Source organism: Maylandia zebra, linkage group LG5 (assembly GCF_041146795.1).
Source record: "Maylandia zebra isolate NMK-2024a linkage group LG5, Mzebra_GT3a, whole genome shotgun sequence".
NCBI classification, from domain to species: domain Eukaryota; kingdom Metazoa; phylum Chordata; class Actinopteri; order Cichliformes; family Cichlidae; genus Maylandia; species Maylandia zebra.
Genome location: NC_135171.1, coordinates 13,274,029 through 13,286,131, shown reverse-complemented (window position 1 = coordinate 13,286,131; position 12,103 = coordinate 13,274,029). Strand labels below are relative to the sequence as shown.

Sequence of the window (12,103 nt, the reverse complement as noted above, 5' to 3'; positions counted from 1 at the left end):
CAAAAAAAGGCTTGATCGCACAGAGCAAGCAAATGAGAAGCTTCTCCAAGAGAAAAGGGAACAAGAAATCAAACAAAAAGAAATGGATTCCAATCTGCAGAGCATCAAGCAACAAAATGAAAGCTTGCAAGGAAAGCTTGATGAAGCTCTGCGACAAAATAAAGAAATCCTTCAAGAGAAAGAGCAGCTGGACAGAAAGCAGGGCGACATGGAGTGCCAACTCCAGCTCATGGAGGGAAACAACAGGATGCTGCAGGTAAAGTTCGAAGAGACACTGCACAAATATCAAGACCTGCTTCAAGAGAGAGAACAGCTGGTCAGTAAGCAGAGAGAAGAAAAACTTCTTCTCCAGGAGTTTGAGAAACAGGAGGCAACATCTAAAGTGCTGAAAGAAAGGTTGGAAGAAAAACAAGCCGTAATAGAAGAAGTGGAGAAAAAATGCAACAAGCTGCAGAAGCAAAACACCGAAACAATCGAGGAGCTGAAAATCCTCATCCTCGAGAAAAAGGTGCTCGTGGAAGAGCAGCTGAAGAAAAAGAAAAAACGCTTCTGCTTCTTCTGGAGGAGGAACACTCCTTCTTTCAGTACTGCCAATGTCGCCTCTTCCTCTCCCACCTCTGTTCCAGCTTAATCCCCCCCTTAACTACTAACACCTCTCCCATCTCCCTCCCCTCTTTTCACAATCACCCCCCAACCAGTCCCGACAGTTGACTGCCCCCTCTAGAGCCTGGTTCTGTCATAGGTTTCTTCCTTTAAAGGGAGTTTTTCCTATCCACTGTCGCCTAGTGCTTGCTCAGAGGGGATTGTTGGGGTTTTCTCTCCTCTCTCCCTTTACTTTCCATCCCACCCACCCCCACCTTTTCTTTTTTCTTAATAATTGAACAATAAAAACAATTGGCCGCTAATTAAATGTGTCAAATCAATGTCTTTATTCAAGAATACAAGAAATGGGTAATAGCTGCATGTGTGTTTGTGTGTGTGCATAATATGCATACTTTACGTGTTGGATCCAAATCCCACAAGGAATTAAATAAAACAAGAAGACAAACAAAAACAAATATTTCTCTCCCTTCCCAGGTCAGGAATCAGGATGAGGAAGAAATGAGGTCAGATCAGTGCAGGTTTTTGCACTACTGACATAAAGTTTCTGCTGATTAAAAAAAGTATGTCGATATTTCTGAAATACATTTGCAAACAAATAACTTTGACAACTTGTCTTTTTTCATAAAAGAAAAAAGAAAAATCAGAGAGCAGAGCTGGTAGTGATGGCCAAATGAAGCTTTCCGAAGCACTGAAGCTTGTATTGAAAAACGGTTCATTACTCGAAGCTTTTCAACACAGTCCTCTCCGGTGACATCTGGTGGTGAAAATTTTGAAGAGCAGCTTGAATCTGCAAAATAAAACGGACTGCTCAATTATCACTGCTCACTCAAGAGTGGAGTTCTCTCTGATATTGGGCCACCGTTCCGTTGCTTTGAACATGTAATTGGTTTTGTTTTCTCGATTGGGGGGCTGAAAAAAATGTAATGCGTATCTGCGTAATACATTTTGATCAATAAACTTTCCCTATTTAAACATGCACTATGGTGTGGCCTTTCTTTGCTCATAACTCCTTGATGTTGGTAAATACAATAAGTGAGCAATATATATAATATACATATGAGAATGCACAGCACATTATGGAGTATGCCCCTGCTGTGAAGTCCTGCCTCCATCTACTTGTCGTTTAATCACTGGACAGCTGGACAGGTTCATACAAAATATTAGATGAGGCCAATTGTCCTATACATATTTTTGACCTAGGGGTGGGATTGATTGTGAACTGGAAAGGGAAAATGCTTAGGGGGCTGAGTACGGCTGCATCGTCACTGATTTGTAGAATCCTTTTGATTCGATACAGGATCCGATTCAATTTGATTGGAATCTGGAAAGTTTTGCCTCAGTCAGAAATATTACAATTCTGGTCATGTATCAGTATATATCCATAATTTCGTATCTATTAAAAGAAAGCTGACACATGTGAGACTTAATTAGAGATGTAAACAGAGAGTTATGAAACCTGCAGCTGCAGAAGCCAGCGGAAAAAAAAAAGAGGCAAACACAGCGCGGACCCGACGACACACCAAAATCTGATTCTGACGCATCGGGTCCGCGCTCTGTGTTCACGTTTGTATGCAGAATCCGTAAACCTGCTCCCAGTTACTGTTTTAGCTGTATGGTGTTTGACGACATGTTGTGAGGTTTAACCTGAGATGCTGGCGTTTCAGGCATAATAACGTTAATTTACAAATCGACACGGGATTTTAATGAATCAATATCACTTTATTCAATTTAGCATGGATTGTAATCAGAAAAGCGATAATCAAAACCCACCCCTAATCAAGAACTTGCAAAGTAAAAACATGATCTATGTAAGGTAGCCCTTTTGTTATTTACATTTAAAAAGAGGATTAGTGTTACTGTGCGCTGGCTGAGTCTGTTTCTTTTCTTAGAAATAGTTTCTCCTGCCTTGGAGAAAATCCACTTGCATGGAACAGAAGAGGCTGTGGAGTGCAGGAACCACACTGCAAGTTGGTAGATATGCAGGTATTCCTGGGTCCTGCAGACTATCACCTAAAAACAATAAACAAAATGATTTTCTAAACTGTAGCAATGTAATGTACGTATAGTGCCAAATACATTTTTGTAGTCTTCATCAGCTTTAATTCACATGGAAGTGTTCCTAAAGTCATATGCTGTAATGATATTTACATTATGAAAACGTGATTTTGGACATTTCAAGTTTTTCACTTCCGCAGATAAAATGAATTGAGCAAAATCAACTCAAAATATTTCCACACGCCATAACGTCCTCTCTTCCTCGCTGGCTCCATATCTGTCAGTGGAATGATCACCTCTTCGCTCTCTGTCACCATCAACACACTCCACGAATCCCGTGGATGATTCACTTCCTTATATCCGTTTGAATCAGGTACCGAAGCAGTTACGTGCGTAATGAAGCTTCGGACGTCACTGGTCACGTGACTTTTGCCAAACGAAGCAAGCCTCGACACAGTGCTTCTGAACCAGTGTGTTGTTTTTTTCGACACACGCTCCGGAGCGTCAGCTTCAAGCGGGCCATCACTAAGAGCTGGTAAAACAGCTTAGCTCCGCAGGTTACAGGAGATCAGATGCCAAATACTTTTCATGACAGTCTTCGTTATTGCATAAATCTCCCCTTTTATCATTGATCAGTAAATCACTGCATATACATTCATCTAACCATTATAATTTCATGAGTAAAGACTCTCAGATGACTGAATGGCGGTTTTAGTAAATGTTGAACTTTATTGTGATTTCTATTTTTAGAATCAATAGCACACATTTTGATTTCGTTTTGCAAGCTGCTGATTTCACACAGATCCACTGCCCAAACGTGCCTTTGAGTTTTTCATCATTTAACAAGAATAGGCTCAGGCAATCATTGTGGAATTAGGCTTTGGGAAGGTCTGGGGACAGGTATGATGGTGGTGGTTTTAAAGCACTGTGGCACAACAGCTTGACTCAGGGAGATGTTAAAGATGCCCGCTAGGACATCAGTCAGCTGGTCAGCACGGGCTCCGAGCACGCGTCCAGGTATATTGTCTGGTCCAGCAGCTTTGTGTGGGTTGACTTTAGTGAGAGTCCTTCTCACACTGGCCGTGGACAGGGACAGCACTTGGTTGTCTGGCAAGCGGGTGGCCCTCTATAGTCCGTCTTGCATCCCATTTAAGCAAGTGCGTGTTCACACTGCCCCTGGATGTCCTGGCCTCTGAGGTTAAGGTGTACGGCTCCTGGTTGTCAACTGACCAATTTATCATGGCAAAGCCTGTGGTGGACAAAAGATAAGAGGCTGATTATAAAAATGATCCATGCACGCCTTATGACCTACAGCATGTACAGTTAACACAGCTAAATGGCTGTGAAATTGTAAAATTACTTTTGAAATAAAGCTATTCAAAGTCAATTAACTGTGACTATAATAATAGCAATGTTAGCCAGCAAACAAAACGTTAGCACTAATTAAAATAAGCTGCTAGGTGATGTTACTGTTTCAAGTTCTCTCATTGTTTGACATGTAGGGCAGATATTTTGGTGACACTGAGATCAGCCAGACACTAAACAGCAGTGTAATATCAACGCTAGATTAGATGTTTTCTAATCCGATAAAATGACATTATTCCTGTTTATAGAAGATGTTTGTCGTCTGTTTGTTTGACTGACAGGAACAGGAAATAGTGGTTGGAAATTACTGTTGGTGTTACATGAGGGTAAAGAAGGGCTTTAAGCACCTGGGTAAAAACTGGACCCATGATGAAACACTACAACAAGTACAACATATTCTTCAGTTTTAATATGTGACCATACTGTGCAGACTGCTGATGAGTTACACGGTTACATTTCATTAATCATTGTTAAACTAAAGTGGTAAGCAGTTACTTTATCCTTTCACTTAAAATTTCCAGGAAAAACACTACCTTGGCTACTTTTGTGCTTACATTTGATCTATGCTGGGTCACTACTTTTGCACTATAATGCTGCTGCTGACACCTTGGTTCACACTGACAACTAGAAAAAAGCTGATAGGAAAAGAAGGATGGAAAATGCCTGGAATTTAGTTACACTTGCAAATACTGCTGCCTCCAAACTGCAAGCATCAATAAAATGTTACAGTATTGTTTTCTATATCTGTGCATATATCCTTATTGGTAGTTTTCTCGAAATAGAAGCTCTTCATTTAAAAAAAAAAAACCTCTGATAACATTGCTGAAGCTAGCGCCCACCCCTACTGCGCATACTGCAAATATAAAACTGATATATACTTACATCATGGAGCAGTTGATGTCTGGTTTCCGACAAATACAGTAAAGAGGTGCGTTCTCCCCCTCCATACCAGTGTTCTCAGGCACTGGTACATGGTCAGTGTCAGACACTTCACTGTCCTACAACATACCACATAGGACCACATTAGAAATGACATGTATGTAGACATGCTAATTATACCTGGCTAAATGGATGCAGTAACAAAATGTTACTAACTACTCTAGTTATTAGTTTCCAGATGTGTGCAGTTGCTCCAGTCTTACTGACAGTATACTGTTTCAAACACCAGTGCCAACATTTTATTTTTTAAATCTTAGTATGATTCTGCACCAAGACTTGTGGCCTGTTGCTCGGTAACTTATTGTCTGACTACATTAACTACAGTTCATAAACATCATTCATTTTCTCCTACTTATTTTATTCAGGTTGTATTTCAGCTGTCATAGGGCAAAAGTACACCCTGGACAGGTCGCCAGTCTGTTGGAGGGTTATTAGAGAGACTCAGACAACCACTCACACCAACAGCCAACTAACCTAACCCCGCGCATGTCTTTGGAGTTCAACACCAGTCTGGCCGAATCACAGATAAGCAGGGTGTCTGTGCTGCAGAGCACAGCTGTGTCAGAGACTCTCGACATCAATGTAGCGTTAAGGATGCGGAGCGATGGGTGCACTAACACAATGTAAATATTAAAGTTCTCGCCATTGTCAATATGCTGTTGCGCTCTTGTTCGTATTATTGCAACCATATCTCGAGTCTAGCTTACCCTAAAAGTTTGGAGAGAATTGGTCTGTTAAGAAACGCAATCGATTGTTTGGGACTGCTCTAGCCATCACGTCGCATAAACAACTCTACTTCCGGTGGGAAAACTAATTAAGGGTAAAGTCGCACTAATAACACCTACCACTCACGTTCATAAGCATACACTATGATCACTTCCACGCAGTAACGTTGTAATAAATATAATCCCCGGTAAAGTCAATTAGCGAACACTACTGGCATGTAATGCCAATGGCGACCATTTCACAAACTGTAGAAAATGCTCAAAATGTTGTCGGCACCAAAAGTGAAGGGCTGACAGTTGTGTTTATATACGAACCGTAAGCGCTAATGTTGGTTAGCATCAGCTAAAGCGAGGAAGTTTGACACTTGCAGAGGCAGTGAACGCAGAGAGAGCTTAAAAACGCATTGTGGGGTTTTTTTTGTTTTTTGTTTAGTCTTTGCTTCGTTGCGTTGATTTGGGATTTTTTTTTTTTTGCATTAAGACGTTGCACACAAAATTACAGATATAACGGTGACTTAGCTGCTCGTTGGATAAACCCATGGACCTTAGAAAAGATCAACACTACTCGGATGTAAGCACCCGTGTATAACACAATAGGCAAAATTACGCTTGCTAACCTTTCCACATCACAGGCTTCACATTAAATAAACATTTTTTCAAATACTCACCATGATCTGAGACCGTTTAAATATTTTGTTACTCTGAAAATATGGCAGTATGAAGCTAAACCTTTAGCTTGACGGCTAAAGCAATGCTAAGATTTACACGGAAACGATCAGCGGACATCGTTAAAGTACTATTGGTCTACATTCTTCTTCTATGGTAGCAGCCTGGGCAGAGTAACAGCCAACTTTAAACTGCGCCATCTGTTGGCACCAATTACAGTAGAAAACATGATTGCGACAACACGTTTTTTGGGGAAAATAACAGAGATTGAAACTTTACTGATAATTTGTCCAAGTTGAAAAATGCCCTCCTCCAAAAATATCACGTGACAACCTCATTGCCTTACAGAATTATGACGTCACACACGTAGAATCTTACCACCATTCTTTCCTTTGATCCAAAAACCTATAAATAGGGGTGAAGAGCAACGACTTTTAGTCCGTTTCTCGCAGCCTTGATGTGTGCAGCATTGAACCGTTCGCCAGAAAAGCCTTTTGAAATATTTGGATCCTTTGCAGTTGTAACTGTATCCAGACCAAACATGTCTCAAAAAAATCCAAAGGGACAAGAAGTTGACCCCTATGCTCTTCCTTGGGATGAGCCACTAGACTCTTCCCTTTCCTCTCTTCCCTGGTGTGACCAAGTGGAACTAGAGGAAAAGCGTTTGGAAGAAATGGAGGATGAAGCGCTCAGAAACGCAGAGAAGATTAAGTTCTTGATGGAGGAAAATGAGCGAAAGAGCGCTCAACTAAAAAAGTTGTCATTCCAGCTTCAAGAAAAGGAAGCTATTATTGAGGGGAAACAACAGGATCTCCATGACATGGACAAAAAGAACCAGGAGCTCCAAGGAAAACTTGATGAAGCCCTGCAACAAAATGAAAAACTTGTCCAAGAGAAGAAACAAGACGGCATGAAGAAGAGAGGGCTGCACAGCAATCTCAGAGACATGGAGCTAATGTACAGTGTAGACAAAAAAAGGCTTGATCGCACAGAGCAAGCAAATGAGAAGCTCCTCCAAGAGAAAAGGCAACAGGAGTTAAAAGAGAAAGAAATGCATTCCAAGCTTCAGAGCATCAAGCAACACAACGAAAGCTTGCAAGGAAAGCTTGATCAAGCTCTGCGGCAAAATAGAAAACTCCTCCAGGAGAAGATGAAAGACAGCACGAAGAAGAGAGGGCTGCACTCCAATCTCCGAGACATGGAGCTAATGTACAATGTTGACAAAAAAAGGCTTGATCGCACAGAGCAAGCAAATGAGAAGCTTCTCCAAGAGAAAAGGGAACAAGAAATCAAACAAAAAGAAATGGATTCCAATCTGCAGAGCATCAAGCAACAAAATGAAAGCTTGCAAGGAAAGCTTGATGAAGCTCTGCGACAAAATAAAGAAATCCTTCAAGAGAAAGAGCAGCTGGACAGAAAGCAGGGCGACATGGAGTGCCAACTCCAGCTCATGGAGGGAAACAACAGGATGCTGCAGGTAAAGTTCGAAGAGACACTGCACAAATATCAAGACCTGCTTCAAGAGAGAGAACAGCTGGTCAGTAAGCAGAGAGAAGAAAAACTTCTTCTCCAGGAGTTTGAGAAACAGGAGGCAACATCTAAAGTGCTGAAAGAAAGGTTGGAAGAAAAACAAGCCGTAATAGAAGAAGTGGAGAAAAAATGCAACAAGCTGCAGAAGCAAAACACCGAAACAATCGAGGAGCTGAAAATCCTCATCCTCGAGAAAAAGGTGCTCGTGGAAGAGCAGCTGAAGAAAAAGAAAAAACGCTTCTGCTTCTTCTGGAGGAGGAACACTCCTTCTTTCAGTACTGCCAATGTCGCCTCTTCCTCTCCCACCTCTGTTCCAGCTTAATCCCCCCTTAACTACTAACACCTCTCCCATCTCCCTCCCCTCTTTTCACAATCACCCCCCAACCAGTCCCGACAGTTGACTGCCCCCTCTAGAGCCTGGTTCTGTCATAGGTTTCTTCCTTTAAAGGGAGTTTTTCCTATCCACTGTCGCCTAGTGCTTGCTCAGAGGGCATTGTTGGGGTTTTCTCTCCTCTCTCCCTTTACTTTCCATCCCACCCACCCCCACCTTTTCTTTTTTCTTAATAATTGAACAATAAAAACAATTGGCCGCTAATTAAATGTGTCAAATCAATGTCTTTATTCAAGAATACAAGAAATGGGTAATAGCTGCATGTGTGTTTGTGTGTGTGCATAATATGCATACTTTACGTGTTGGATCCAAATCCCACAAGGAATTAAATAAAACAAGAAGACAAACAAAAACAAATATTTCTCTCCCTTCCCAGGTCAGGAATCAGGATGAGGAAGAAATGAGGTCAGATCAGTGCAGGTTTTTGCACTACTGACATAAAGTTTCTGCTGATTAAAAAAAGTATGTCGATATTTCTGAAATACATTTGCAAACAAATAACTTTGACAACTTGTGTTTTTTCATAAAAGAAAAAAGAAAAATCAGAGAGCAGAGCTGGTAAAACAGCTTAGCTCCGCAGGTTACAGATCAGATGCCAAATACTTTTCATGACAGTCTTCGTTATTGCATAAATCTCCCCTTTTATCATTGATCAGTAAATCACTGCATATACATTCATCTAACCGTTATAATTTCATGAGTAAAGACTCTCAGATGACTGAATGGCGGTTTTAGTAAATGTTGAACTTTATTGTGATTTCTATTTTTAGAATCAATTGCACACATTTTGATTTCGTTTTGCAAGCTGCTGATTTCACACAGATCCACTGCCCAAACGTGCCTTTGAGTTTTTCATCATTTAACAAGAATAGGCTCAGGCAATCATTGTGGAATTAGGCTTTGGGAAGGTCTGGGGACAGGTATGATGGTGGTGGTTTTAAAGCACTGTGGCACAACAGCTTGACTCAGGGAGATGTTAAAGATGCCCGCTAGGACATCAGTCAGCTGGTCAGCACGGGCTCCGAGCACGCGTCCAGGTATATTGTCTGGTCCAGCAGCTTTGTGTGGGTTGACTTTAGTGAGAGTCCTTCTCACACTGGCCGTGGACAGGGACAGCACTTGGTTGTCTGGCAAGCGGGTGGCCCTCTATAGTCCGTCTTGCATCCCATTTAAGCAAGTGCGTGTTCACACTGCCCCTGGATGTCCTGGCCTCTGAGATTAAGGTGTACGGCTCCTGGTTGTCAACTGACCAATTTATCATGGCAAAGCCTGTGGTGGACAAAAGATAAGAGGCTGATTATAAAAATGATCCATGCACGCCTTATGACCTACAGCATGTACAGTTAACACAGCTAAATGGCTGTGAAATTGTAAAATTACTTTTGAAATAAAGCTATTCAAAGTCAATTAACTGTGACTATAATAATAGCAATGTTAGCCAGCAAACAAAACGTTAGCACTAATTAAAATAAGCTGCTAGGTGATGTTACTGTTTCAAGTTCTCTCATTGTTTGACATGTAGGGCAGATATTTTGGTGACACTGAGATCAGCCAGACACTAAACAGCAGTGTAATATCAACGCTAGATTAGATGTTTTCTAATCCGATAAAATGACATTATTCCTGTTTATAGAAGATGTTTGTCGTCTGTTTGTTTGACTGACAGGAACAGGAAATAGTGGTTGGAAATTACTGTTGGTGTTACATGAGGGTAAAGAAGGGCTTTAAGCACCTGGGTAAAAACTGGACCCATGATGAAACACTACAACAAGTACAACATATTCTTCAGTTTTAATATGTGACCATACTGTGCAGACTGCTGATGAGTTACACGGTTACATTTCATTAATCATTGTTAAACTAAAGTGGTAAGCAGTTACTTTATCCTTTCACTTAAAATTTCCAGGAAAAACACTACCTTGGCTACTTTTGTGCTTACATTTGATCTATGCTGGGTCACTACTTTTGCACTATAATGCTGCTGCTGACACCTTGGTTCACACTGACAACTAGAAAAAAGCTGATAGGAAAAGAAGGATGGAAAATGCCTGGAATTTAGTTACACTTGCAAATACTGCTGCCTCCAAACTGCAAGCATCAATAAAATGTTACAGTATTGTTTTCTATATCTGTGCATATATCCTTATTGGTAGTTTTCTCGAAATAGAAGCTCTTCATTTTAAAAAAAAAACCTCTGATAACATTGCTGAAGCTAGCGCCCACCCCTACTGCGCATACTGCAAATATAAAACTGATATATACTTACATCATGGAGCAGTTGATGTCTGGTTTCCGACAAATACAGTAAAGAGGTGCGTTCTCCCCCTCCATACCAGTGTTCTCAGGCACTGGTACATGGTCAGTGTCAGACACTTCACTGTCCTACAACATACCACATAGGACCACATTAGAAATGACATGTATGTAGACATGCTAATTATACCTGGCTAAATGGATGCAGTAACAAAATGTTACTAACTACTCTAGTTATTAGTTTCCAGATGTGTGCAGTTGCTCCAGTCTTACTGACAGTATACTGTTTCAAACACCAGTGCCAACATTTTATTTTTTAAATCTTAGTATGATTCTGCACCAAGACTTGTGGCCTGTTGCTCGGTAACTTATTGTCTGACTACATTAACTACAGTTCATAAACATCATTCATTTTCTCCTACTTATTTTATTCAGGTTGTATTTCAGCTGTCATAGGGCAAAAGTACACCCTGGACAGGTCGCCAGTCTGTTGGAGGGTTATTAGAGAGACTCAGACAACCACTCACACCAACAGCCAACTAACCTAACCCCGCGCATGTCTTTGGAGTTCAACACCAGTCTGGCCGAATCACAGATAAGCAGGGTGTCTGTGCTGCAGAGCACAGCTGTGTCAGAGACTCTCGACATCAATGTAGCGTTAAGGATGCGGAGCGATGGGTGCACTAACACAATGTAAATATTAAAGTTCTCGCCATTGTCAATATGCTGTTGCGCTCTTGTTCGTATTATTGCAACCATATCTCGAGTCTAGCTTACCCTAAAAGTTTGGAGAGAATTGGTCTGTTAAGAAACGCAATCGATTGTTTGGGACTGCTCTAGCCATCACGTCGCATAAACAACTCTACTTCCGGTGGGAAAACTAATTAAGGGTAAAGTCGCACTAATAACACCTACCACTCACGTTCATAAGCATACACTATGATCACTTCCACGCAGTAACGTTGTAATAAATATAATCCCCGGTAAAGTCAATTAGCGAACACTACTGGCATGTAATGCCAATGGCGACCATTTCACAAACTGTAGAAAATGCTCAAAATGTTGTCGGCACCAAAAGTGAAGGGCTGACAGTTGTGTTTATATACGAACCGTAAGCGCTAATGTTGGTTAGCATCAGCTAAAGCGAGGAAGTTTGACACTTGCAGAGACAGTGAACGCAGAGAGAGCTTAAAAACGCATTGTGGGTTGTTGTTTTTTTTGTTGTTTTTTTGCATTAAGACGTTGCACACAAAATTACAGATATAACGGTGACTTAGCTGCTCGTTGGATAAACCCATGGACCTTAGAAAAGATCAACACTACTCGGATGTAAGCACCCGTGTATAACACAATAGGCAAAATTACGCTTGCTAACCTTTCCACATCACAGGCTTCACATTAAATAAACATTTTTTCAAATACTCACCATGATCTGAGACCGTTTAAATATTTTGTTACTCTGAAAATATGGCAGTATGAAGCTAAACCTTTAGCTTGACGGCTAAAGCAATGCTAAGATTTACACGGAAACGATCAGCGGACATCGTTAAAGTACTATTGGTCTACATTCTTCTTCTATGGTAGCAGCCTGGGCAGAGTAACAGCCAACTTTAAACTGCGCCATCTGTTGGCACCA

The 12,103-nt window shown here is 41.1% G+C and overlaps 1 long non-coding RNA gene across 1 annotated transcript; it reads right to left on the bottom strand.

Annotated features, from left to right (window-relative positions):
* Positions 1–3,301: 3,301 nt before the first annotated feature.
* Positions 3,302–6,584, bottom strand: LOC143418592 (uncharacterized). The gene is made up of 3 exons (XR_013098597.1): positions 6,296–6,584; positions 4,846–4,961; positions 3,302–3,847 (listed from the first exon to the last, which is right to left on the bottom strand). It is a non-coding gene; the product is annotated as an uncharacterized LOC143418592 (long non-coding RNA).
* Positions 6,585–12,103: the final 5,519 nt, after the last annotated feature.